Genomic DNA, 12197 nt, shown 5'->3' with positions numbered 1-12197 from the left:
CTGGAGCTGTCCCCCTCCCACCCCACCAGCCACTGTCCCTGGGTCATTGTTCTAGGGTGAGGCTGGAAAATGAAGCTTGGGAAGAAAGGAGTGGAGTTCATTCTATCTTGGGAGGGGTATCCCTGACTCCCCTCCCCACTCCTTGGGCCCACCAAAAGGTGGAAAGGGGGACTCTTTTTGGGACCCTAGAGCTGGAATTGTCCCCTAGGGTTCAATGGGTCCAGGCATTGCCTGTACCCCAATATAGCCTCTGCAAGCCTGGAGGGTTTTGGCGGAGATGTAATAATAATAGTGGTATTTGTTAAGCGCTTACTATGTGCCAGGCACTGCACTAATTGCAGGGGTGGATACAAGCAAATCGGGTTGGACACAGCCCCTGTCCCGCATGGGCTCACAGCCTCCATCCCCATTTTCCAGATGAGGGAACTGAGGCTCAGAGCCGTGAAGCGACTTGCCCAAGGCCAAACAGCAGTCAAGTGGCGGAGCCGGGATTTAAACCCACGACTTTCCGGCTCCAAGGCCTGTGTCCTATCCTCTTCCATGTACCAGAGAGCGTGGATCCGCTTGGGTGGGAGGTGGGGGGGGCAGACCTAACCTGGGGCACCTCCCTCCCCAGACTGTAAACCCGTTGAGGGTAGGGACTGTCTCTCTTTATTGCTGAATTGTACTTTCCAAGCGCTCGATACAGTGCTCTGCGCACAGTAAGCGTTCAGTAAATATGATCGAATGAATGAAAGAGAGCCCCCCCTGAGCCGGGCTCGGGACCTCAGAGCAGATGCTAAAGACCTTTGCCAAGGAGACAAAGCTGGGGCTGTGCTGGGGCCGGGGCTGGGGAGGCCGGGGGCTGGGGAGGGGGTGGCAGGCTCCCGGGAAGGTCATTAACCAGCCCCCCTCTCTCCCTCCATCCCATTATTCTAGGAGGACGAAAGCGGGAGGCCTTTGCCAAGCACTAATGGATTTGATGTTTTCCTAATCTCAAGTGTGCGACAATTGGAGCTGTTGATTTTCCAGGAGGGAGAAGCAGAGGAGGAGGAGGAGGAGGAGGGGGGAAACGGGGAGAGGGAGAGGTACCCTGAGGTCGCTGTCCTGTTTGGTCCCCTTGGATCGTCACGGGCTCTGGGGATCGCGGTGGGCTCAGCAAGAGGCAGGGCGGGTCACGGCTTTCAGGGAGGCGGGGGCTGGGGGGGAGGCGGAGGGATTTGGCAAGTGTTGGAACTGGTAATAGTAATAATAATAATGATGATGGCATTTGTTAAGCACTTACTATATTGCAGCACTGTTCTAAGCGCTAAGGGGATACAAGGTGATCAGTTCGTTCCACGTGGGGCTCCCAGTCTTCATCCCTATTTTCCTGAAGAGGTCACTGAGGCCCAGAGAAGTGAAGTGGCTTGCCCAGGGTCACACAGCAGACAAGTGGCGGAGCCGGGATTAGAACCCATGACCTGTGGCTCCTAAGCCTGGACTCTCTCCACTGAGCGGCGCTGCTTCTCTAGTAGCAGTAGTAGTAATGGTGGTAATAGTAATAATAATAATAATAATAATAATAATGTCGGTATTTATTAAGCACTTACTATGTGCCAAGCAGTCTTCTAAGCTCTGGGGGAGATAGAGGGTAATCAGGTTGCCCCACATGGGGCTCACAGTCTTCATCCCCATTTTACAGGTGAGGGAACTGAGGCCCAGAGAAGCTAAGTGACTTGCCCAAAGTCACACAGCTGACAAGTTGCAGAGGCAGAATTAGAATCCAAGACCTGTGCTCTTTCCACTAAGCCACGCTGCTTCTCCTAGTAGTAGTAGTAGGAATACCAGTGGTACTAGTAATTAGAGAAGTGGCATGGTTCAGTGGAAAGAGCCCGGGCTTGGGAATCAGAGGTGGTGGGTTCTAATCCCGGCTCCGCCACTTGTCAGCTGCGTGACTTTGGGCAAGTCACCTCGATTCTCTCTCTCCTCAGTGATCTCATCTGGAAAATGGGGATGAAGACTGTGCCCTACATAGGACAACCTGATTACCTTGTATCTACCCCAGTGCTTAGAACAGTGCTTGGCACATAGTAAGCTCTTAACAAATACCATCATCATTATCACTATTATTATCAGTAGTAGCTGTAGTAACAGTACTAGCAGTGTCATTTACTGAGCATCCACTTGGTGTGGAGGGGTAGAACAGTGGTTGAGCTTAGGAAAGTGCTTAGAACAGTGCTTGGCACATAGTTAAGCGCTTAACAAATGCAATCATTATTATTACAGAATAACAGAGGTGCATTCCTTGCCCGCAAGCAGCTTCCAGTCCAACAGGGAAGACAAAACGTGAAACTAGTGATGGCTAAAGTCCTCAAAATCAATCATTTGAGCCGAAATGTGTCCGTGGGGGCCCAGGAGGGTGGAAATCAGCCCCTCGGCGTTGGAGACGGCTAGAGGGCTGACAGAGCTCCAGGTGCTGAGAGATGAATCAGGGAAGGTTTTCGGAGGTGGTGGGGATTTCAGGAGGGATTGGAAGGTGGGGAGAGCTGGGGTCTGCCGATCGTGGAGTGGAAAGGAGTTCTCTTCCGGAGGAGAGAGGGGACGGAGGCGGGAGAGTCGGGAGCGAGGGACGGCTGTCAGGTTGACTTGGAAGGAGTGTTTTTAATCATTTATAATAATAATTATGATATTAAGCACTTACTGTGTGTCAGGCACTGTACTAAGCCCTGAGGTGGATCCAAGCAAATCGGGTTGAACACAGTCCCTGTCTCACGTGGGGCTCGCAGTCTTAATCCCCATTTTACAGATGGGATAACTGAGGCCCAGAGAAGAAAAGTGACTTGCTCAAGGCTACACAGCAGACAAGTGGCCAATTTGACCTTCTGACTCCCTGGCCTGTGCTCTATCCACTATGCCATGCTGCTTCTCTATTAATCAATCAGTGGTATTTATTGAGTGCTTACTGCCTGCAGAGCACTGTACTAAGCGCTTCGGTCAGTACGATGCACTAGACTATGCAGACAAGAACTTGGCCTTTAAGGAGCTTGCGATCTAGTGAGGTTTAAGAAGAGGAGGAATGAGGATGGAATGACGGGGCAGGAAGATGATCCGTCGGAAGACGATCCATACAGCGGAGATTAGACGATGATTACGTTATTTAAGTGCTTACTATGTGCCAAACACTGCACTAAACCCTGGGAGATACCAGTAATCAGATCAAACAATCCCTGTCCCACATGGGGCTTGCATTCTAAGTAGGAGGGAAAGAGGCTGCAGGCAGGTCAACTGGTGAGACTATGAGCTCGTTGTGGACAGGGAATGTCACTGTTTATTGCTGTATTGCACTTTTCCAAGCGCTTAGTACAGTGCTCTCCACACAGTAAGCGCTCGATAAATACAATCTAATGAACGAATGAACTGTGATTTAACAGCATAGCTGTGACAAGAGCAGAGATCGGACCAGGGCCGGAACAGTTTAGTAGTGCCTCAGTGCTGGTGCTTAGTACAGTGCCTCGGTGCTTAGAACAGTGCCTGGCATATAGTAAGCACTTAATAAATACCGTAATTATTTTGGGGGGTGAGGAGGGGGCGGATCTGGGAGAGGAACAGGAAGAACTGGCAGGGCTTGGCGATTTGAGAGGTGAGAGGGAGGCCTTAGGTGATAAAGCCCAGACCTGGGAGTCAAAAGACCTGCGTTCTAATCCCATCTTCACATCTCGTCTGCTGCGTGAACTTGTACAAGTCACTTCACTTTTCTAGGCCCCAGGTACGTCGTCTGCAAAATGGGGATTCAATCATCCTTCCCCTGATTTATATTGTGAGCACTGGGTGAGTCAGGGACTGTGTTCAACCTGATGAGCCTTGTGTCTACCCCAGTGCTTAGTACAGTGTCTGGGACATAGTAATAATAATAATAATAATAAAGTTGGTATTTGTTAAGCGCTTACTATGTGCAGAGCACTGTTCTAAGTGCTGAGATAGATACAAGGTAATCAGGTCCTCCCACGTGAGGCTCACAGTTAATCCCCATTTTACAGATGAGGGAACTGAGGCACAGAGAAGTTAAGTGACGCCCACAGTCACACAGCTGCCAAATGACAGAGCAGGGATTCGAACCCGTGACCTATGACTCCCAAGCCCGTGCTCTTTCCACTGAGCCACGCTGCTTAGTACCATTAAAAAAAGGGAGAATGAGAGCAAAGAATCAAGGATGACTCGGGGAAGAGGAGGCTGTTGGTGATTTTGATGGAAATGGGAAAGTTTGCAGGAGGGCGGGTGGTGGGGTTTGCCTGGAGAGATGAGGGGGTCTGTTTCAGCCATCTCGGGTTTGAGGTGCGGGAGGAACATAAGGCTTGAAATGTCCCGACGGCTTTGAGGAGATTAAATATGTTCATCTCTGGATTGTAAACTCGTTGTGGGCAGGGAATGTGTCTGTTTCTTGTGATATTGTACTCTCCCAAGCGCTTAGTGCAGCGCTCTGCACACAATAAGCCCTCAACAAATAATAATTATAATTATAATATTTGTTAAGCGCTTACTGGTTGTCAAGCACTGTTCTAAGCTCTGGGGTAGATACAAGGTAGTCAGGTTGTCCCATGTGGGGCTCACTGTCCAAGTCCCCATTTTACAGATGAGGGAACTGAGGCACAGAGAAGTGAAGTGACTTGCCCAAGGTCACCCAGCAGACAAGTAGCAGACCTAGGATTAGGACCCATGACCTTCTGACTCTCGGGCCCCTGCTCTATCCCCTACATAAGATTCACGGATGGATTGAGTTGTGGGATTGCGGGTCAGAGAGGTCAGGGCTGGAGAGCTGGGCAAGAGACCTCTCCACCAACAGGTGGTAGTGAAGCCCCGTGAGCAGATGAGCTCCCTGGGAGAGAGAGGAAATTCATTCAATAGTATTTACTGAGCGCTTACTATGTGCAGAGCACTGTACTAAGCGCTTGGAATGGACAAATCAGTAACAGATAGAGACAGATGAGCCAATCAGCCAGTCAATTGTATTTATTGAGCGCTTACTGTGTGCAGAGCACTAGTGAGAGAAGCAGGATGGCTTAGTGGAAAGATCACAGGACTAGGAGTCAGAAAGATTTGGATCCTAACCCCGGCACCACCACATGTCTGCTGGGTGACCTTGGGCAAGTCACTTCACTTCTCTGTGTCTCCGTTACCTCATCTGCCAGATGGGGATGAAGCCTGTGAGCCCCACATGGGACAACCTGATGACCTTGTATCTACCCCAGCGCTTAGAACAGTGCTTGGCACATAGGAAGAGCTGAACGAATACCATCATCGTCATTATTATTGATATTTGAATGACAGGGAAAGGAGTCCGGCAGCCAGGGAACTGGGAGGCAAGGAATTTGGAGATTCATTCATTCAGTCTCTGCACATAGTAAGCACTCGATAAATGCTATTGAATGAGTGAATGAATTTATTGAGCACCTTCTATATGCAGAGCACTGGACTAAGCACTTGGAAAGTACAGTAAAGCAATAAAGGGAGATGGGGGGTAGGGGAAAGGGACCGGAGGCCGGGGTCCGGGATCATCCGGAGGGGTGGTCTGGGTGGTGGGGAGAGTGGGGGGGCGGAGGGGGCCCCACCGGGGGACCACCACCGGCCCCCAACAAAGTCTGTTCGTGGCCTAAGCACTTGGTAGCCTTGGCAGTGGCCAGCAGGTGTCCCCACAGGCCCAGGGAGGGACCCTGGCCCCCGACCCCCAGCCCCTGCCCAGCCCCTGGCCAGCCCCTGACCAGCAGGGCAGCCTGCCCTCTCCCCCTCCTTCCCCCTGCCCCTTCCCCGGCCACCCCGACTCCCCCAGCCCCCAGCCTGCCACCTCCATCTGGGGTCTTGGAGATATCGGACATCAGAATCGAGGGGTAGAGACAGGCCTCCTTCCCGCCCTTCCGGCCCCACGCACACCCCCAAACTCACACATGCACCCACATATACTCTCACACACCCCTGTGGCACTCTCACACACACATACACGCCAAACACCCCCCGCCCCTGCCCGCTAGTCTGGGCAGAAGCATTTCCGAGTGTGAACATTTTGTGTTTACGTGTGGGTCTTTGTACGACTCCTGCTTCCTTAGCCGCTGCCATCCCTGTCCATCTCTCCGGACCTCTCGTGTCTATCTCTGTCCCCCTTGCCTCCATCTCTGTCCCTCTTCTCTCTGTCTCTGTGGCTCATTCTCTCAATCGTAAGTATTAAGCACTTACAGTGTGCAGAACACTGTGATAAGCTCTTGGGAAACTGCAATACTGCAAATAAAGAGTGACGATCCCTGCTGACAACGAGGTCACGGCCTAGAGGACCGTGGCTCCTCTCTGACTCTAACCCTCCCGAATAACTGGGGGCATTTGAGACGTGCTTACTCGCTGCCCGGCACTGTACGAAGAGCTGGGGTAGATATAAGATAATCAGGTTGGATACAGTCCCTGTCCCACATGGGGCGCTTAGTCTAAGGAGGAAGGAGAACAAGTATTTTCTGTTCCCATTTTAAGATGAGGATACCTAGGACAGAATTCATTCAGTGGTGTTTATGGAGCGCTTACTGTGTGTCTTCTCAACGGCTCCGAGGAACCGTTCTATTATCGTTATTATTATCATTATTATTATCATCATTAGCTGCTAACACTATTATCATTATCATTAGCTCCACACGTGTTACTACTATTAGTATTGTTTTTGGCCATCCGTCTCCCCCGATTAGACTGTAAGCCCGTCAATGGGCAGGGACTGTCTCTATCTGTTGCCGACTGGTACATTCCAAGCGCTTAGTCCACTGCTCTGCACATAGTAAGCGCTCAATAAATGCTATTGAATGAATGAATGTAGAGCACTGTACTAAGCACTTGGGAGAGTCAATTTAGAAAAATAAACAGACACATTCCCTGCTCAAAATGAGCTTACAATCTCGAGGGGGAGACAGACATGAATAGAAATAAATAAATAGCAGATATGGATATAAGTGCTGTGGGATTAGAAGGGGGATTGAATAAAGGGAGCAAGTCAGGATGACTCAGAAGGGAGTGGGAGATGAGGAAAAGTGGGGCTTAGGGAAGGCCTCTTGGAGGAGATGGGCCTTGGATAAGGCTTTGAAGCTGGAGGGAGTCATTGTCGGATATGAGGAGGGAGGGCGTTCCAGGCCAGAAACAGGACATGGGCAGCTGGTTGGCGGTGAGACGGGTGTGATGGAGACCTAGTGAAAAGGTTGGCATTAGAGGAGCAAAGTGGGCAGGCTGGGTTGGAGTAGGAGAGTAGCGAAGTGAGGTAGGAGGGGTCGAGGGGATGGACTGCTTTAAAGCCAATGGTGAGGAGTTTTTATTTGATGAGGAGGTGGATGGGCAACTACTGGAGGTTCTTTAGGTGTGGAGAAACATGGCCTGAACGTTTCTGTAGAAAAATGCGGGCAGCGAAGTGAAGTATGGACTGCAGTGGAGAGACGCAGGAGGCTGGGAGGTCAGCAAGGAGCCTGAAACAGTAATCAAGGCGGGGTAGGATACGTGATTGGATTAACAGGGTAGCATTTTGGATGGAGAGGAAAGGGCGGATTTTGGCTACGTTGTGAAGTTGGAACCAACAGGATGTAGTGATAGATTGAATATGTGGATTTAATGAGAGAGAGATGAGTGGAGGATAATGCCAAGGTTACAGGCTAGTGAGTCAGGAAGAATGGTGGTGCTGTCTACAATGATGAGAAAGTCAGGGGGAGGACAGGGTTTGCGAGGGAAGCTAGGGAGTTCTGTTTTGGACATGTTAAGTTTGAGGTGACGGGAGGACAATCGGGTAGAGATGTGTTGAAGGCAGAAGGAAATGAGAGACTGGAGAGAGGGAGGGAGATCAGGGCTGGAGATGGAGATTTGAGTATCATAATAATGTTGGTATTTGTTAAGCGCTTACTAGGTGCCGAGCACTGTTCTAAGCGCTGGGGTAGACACAGGGGAATCAGGTTGTCCCACATGGGGCTCACAGTCTTTTTCCCCCCATTTCCCTCTGCTCCTCCCCCTCTCCCTTCCCATCCCCTCAGCACCGTACTCGTCCGCTCAACTGTATATATTTTCATTACCCTATTTATTTTGTTAATGAAATGTACATCGCCTCGATTCTATTTAGTCGCCACTGTTTTTACGAGATGTTCTTCCCCTCGACTCTATTTATCGCCATTGTTCTCGTCTGTCCGTCTCCCCCGATTAGACCGTAAGCCCGTCAAACGGCAGGGACCACCCCCTAACTATGGGGGTCCCTCAAGGTTCACTTCTGGATCCGCTTTTATTTTCCATCCTATGCTCATTCCCTTGGAGAACACTTTCTCCCCCGTGGCTTCCATTACCACCTCTATACAGAGAAGCAGCGTGGCTCAGTGGAAAGAGCACGGGCTTTGGAGTCAGAGGTCATGGGTTCAAATCCCGGCTGGGCCACTTGTCAGCTGTGTGACTTTGGGCAAGTCACTTAACTTCTCGGTGCCTCAGTTACCTCATCTGTAAAATGGGGATTATTAATTCATTCATTCAACAGTATTTATTGAGCGCTTACTATGTGCAGAGCACTGTACTAAGCGCTTGGAATGTACAATTCGGCAACAGAGACAATCCCTGCCCACTGACGGGTTTACAGTCTAATCGGGGATTAGGATGGGGATTAGGATGAAGTAGAAGCTATTGCATTGGCAAGAAGGAGATCATTCATGACCTGTGAGAGGGCGGTTTCCGCAGAGCAAAGGAGACGGAAGCCAGATTGGAGGGGGGCAAGCAGAGAATTGGAGGAGAGGAACTTGAGATAGCGGGTGGAGACAGTTTGCTCAAAGATTTTGGAGAGGAATGGCAGGAGGGAGATGAGGTGATAACTGGTCAACTAGCTCCATTATCCTCTCCCAAGTTCTGACTACAGTGCCCTGCACACTGTAGACTGTAAGCTCCTGGAGGGAAGGGATCTCGTCTGCTAGATCTCTTGATGTCTCCCAGGTTATTAGTACAGTGCTCTGCACATAGTAGACTTCAAGCTTTTCAAAGGCAGGGATAGTGTTTATCCCAAGAGCTTAATGCACACAGTAGATTGTGAGCTTTAGGAACGATGGCTACTAACGGATCCCAGCTCTGCCACTTGGCCACTGTGTGACTGTGGGCAAGTCACTTCACTTCTCTGGGCACCAGTTACCTCATCTGTAAAATGGGGATTAAGACTGTGAGCCTCACGTGGGACAACCTGATGACCCTGTATCTACCCTAGCGCTTAGAACAGTGCTCTGCACATAGTAAGCGCTTAACAAATACCAACATTATTATTACTGTACTCTCCCAAGCCCTTAACAGCACCGCTATGATGATGATGATGATGATGATTTTTGTTTTTAGACGCTGGGGTAGACACAAGATCATCAGGTCAGATACAGTCCCCTTCCCAAGTGGGGCTCACAGTCTGAGTAGAACAGGTGTTCAAGCTCCTATTCTACAGAGGAGGAAACTGAGGCCCAGAGAAGTGATGTAACTTGCCCAAGGTCACCCAGCAGACAAGTGGCAGAGCCGGGATGAGAACCCAGGTCCTCTGAGTTCCCGGCCCGGACGCTGGACACTAGCCCACGCTGCTGTATGGGTGGCCGCAGCCGTCTCCCCGTTGACCGTAGTTTTCTCTGGTCTCCTCTTTCCTTAGCCAGTGATAACCTGGAAATTTGGCAAACCCTGCACAGGTCAGGTGACCTCCCCGTCTCTCAATCACTTGCTTCAGAAGGCCAAGAACCGTGGAATCCTCCAGCTAGACTGGACTGGAGCCAGGAAAGTGGGAAGAGGGCCAGGAGAACCACGGAGAAGCAGCATGGCTTAGTGGAAAGAGCATGAGTCTGGGGGCCAGAGGACATGGGTTTTAATCCCGGCTCCACTACTTGTCCACTGTGTGGCCTTGTAATAATAATGGAAGAACTTCAGGCAGGCAGCTTAGACACCTTGAAGTTTGGGGGGGCGGCAACGAGAATGGAAAAAGGAGGTGTGATGTCACCCCGTCTCACCTTCCTTTTGGCTCCTTTAAAATGAGGACTCATGAGGGCTGGAAATGAGAAAATAACTGGTCTTCATCTTTGTGATGATTCCGTGTTTTTTTTAATTGCCTGCTCGTCTCTCGTTCCTTAAACAAAGAGGTAAAAGAGAAATCAGCGCCAGAAGCTGCAAATAATAAGCACACTAAAACAAGGGACAATCACTGCGGCCAGGACTGTAGGTCTTCAACTGGCTAATTCAGTCAGACATACAGTCAGTCACGTAGTCAAGTGCTTAGTAAAGTGCTTTGCACAGAGTAAGCGCTCAGTAAATATGATTGAATGAACATACGTTCGTCGGTGAATGTCACCGCCCATAGGGTCTTTTTCTAATATGAGGGAAAACTATATATGTACATATAGGGAAGGAGCGTGGCCTAGTGGATAGAGCACGGACCTTGGGGTCAAAAGGACCTGAGTTCTAATCCTGACTCCACCACTTGTCTGCTGCTGGGTAACCTTGGCACCTCACTAACTTTTCTGGGCCTCAGTTATCTTATCTTTAAAATGAGGATTAAGACTGCTGGCCCGAGTGGCAAGGGGATTATCCAATTACCTGGTATCTGCTTCGGCGCTTCATACGGTGGCTGATACATAGTAAGCACTTAAATAAATTAACATTTATCTCTCCTTCTCTCTGTATAAATATATAGAGAGGTGTGATAGGTTTTATCGTTTCATCTATTGCCTCATTGTCATCCATCTCCTTTTTCTTCCATAATTCTTACACTTTAAGCTCCCCGATGGCCCAGGTCCATGTCTAATTCTCACCTGTGTATTTTTTTCCCCAGCACTCAGTACAGTGCTTTGCGCACAGGAAGCGCTTAATAAATACCCTCCCTACTGCCCAACAGCCACCTCCCGTAGCTAACAAACGCCCTGCGAAATAAGGCAGCCACCGAGCGATTCTCCAGGCTCCAGAGGAAAAGGCCTCTTCAGTGGTATTTGTTATGGTATTTGTTAAGCACTTACTATATGCCAGGCACCGTACTAAGCAGTGGGGTGGATACAAGCTTTCATTCATTCAATAGTATTTATTGAGTGTTTACTATGTGCAGAGCACTGTACTAAGCACTTGGAATGTACAAATCGGCAACAGATAGAGACGGTCCCTGCCCTTTGACGGGCTTACGGTCTAATCGGGGGAGACGGGCAGACGAGAACAATGGCAATAAATAGAGTCGAGGGGAAGAACATCTCATAAAAACAATGGCAAATAAATAGAATCAGGCTGATGTACATCTCATTAAAGAAAATAAATAGGGTGATGAAGATATATACAGCAAATTGGGTTGGACGCAGTTCTTGTCCCAAATGGGGCTCCTGGTCCCAATCCACATTTTACAGGTGAGGGAACTGAGGCCAAGAGAAGTGAAATGACTTGTCCAAGGTCACCCATGCCCCCGTGACTCCCAGGCCCGAGCTCTACCCACTCTGCTATGCTGCTTCCCCAGCATATACCACCAGTTGATTGATTGATCGATGAAAGGGGATTGGTCAAGGAGTTAAAATGGTCAGCCTCGCCAGAGGGGACCCTACCTCACTCGCCAGGTGAAAATCTCGGCCTCTCGTGTGACCCTCTCTCTGGGCCGAACGTCTTTCTTACCCATGAACGCGGGGAGGGGGGTTTCGGACCCCTTTGCCTGGAGCGGGGAGAAAACAAAGGAGCCCCCCCCAGCCAAAGCCCCCCATCCACTCCTCCGCCTCCGGCCCAGCCTGAGCCCCAGCTGGGGCCCCTCCCTGCAATTGGCTCTGGGTGCGCAATCAATGGGGCGAGCGGAGAAATGAGTGATATTCATTTTTCTCTCCCGCCCGGGCTCCTCACAAGAGCCTTTTAAACGTCGGCCTCTCTAGAGCTCCGGTGCAGCGGGGCCTGGGAGAAAAGCTTCATCTTGACTCGACCGGCTCTGCGGTCCTCGGGAGATGATTGCCCGGTTGCCATGGTGACTTCCCGGGGAGCGGTCCTCGGTGGCCGACAATTAGGGAGTTCTTCTCCATCCGGCCGCCCTTCCTTAGAAGTTCGGGGTGGGGATGGGGCCCGGAGGGGGGCGGGTGGACGGGGGACAGAGCGGAGGCGTAATGGGTTTTGTTGCCGCCGTCTCTGGCCTTGCTGGCCGGCGCCACGTGGAGTGGAATTGATTGAGGTCACAGGTTGGAGGACGAGGCGGGTCTTGTAAGATCCCGCGGGGGAGTGGGAAGGCA

This window comes from Ornithorhynchus anatinus, chromosome 2, assembly GCF_004115215.2.
Source record: "Ornithorhynchus anatinus isolate Pmale09 chromosome 2, mOrnAna1.pri.v4, whole genome shotgun sequence".
Lineage (NCBI taxonomy): Eukaryota > Metazoa > Chordata > Mammalia > Monotremata > Ornithorhynchidae > Ornithorhynchus > Ornithorhynchus anatinus.
The sequence above is the reverse complement of the archived record's forward strand: the minus strand, read 5'-3'. Positions refer to the sequence as shown.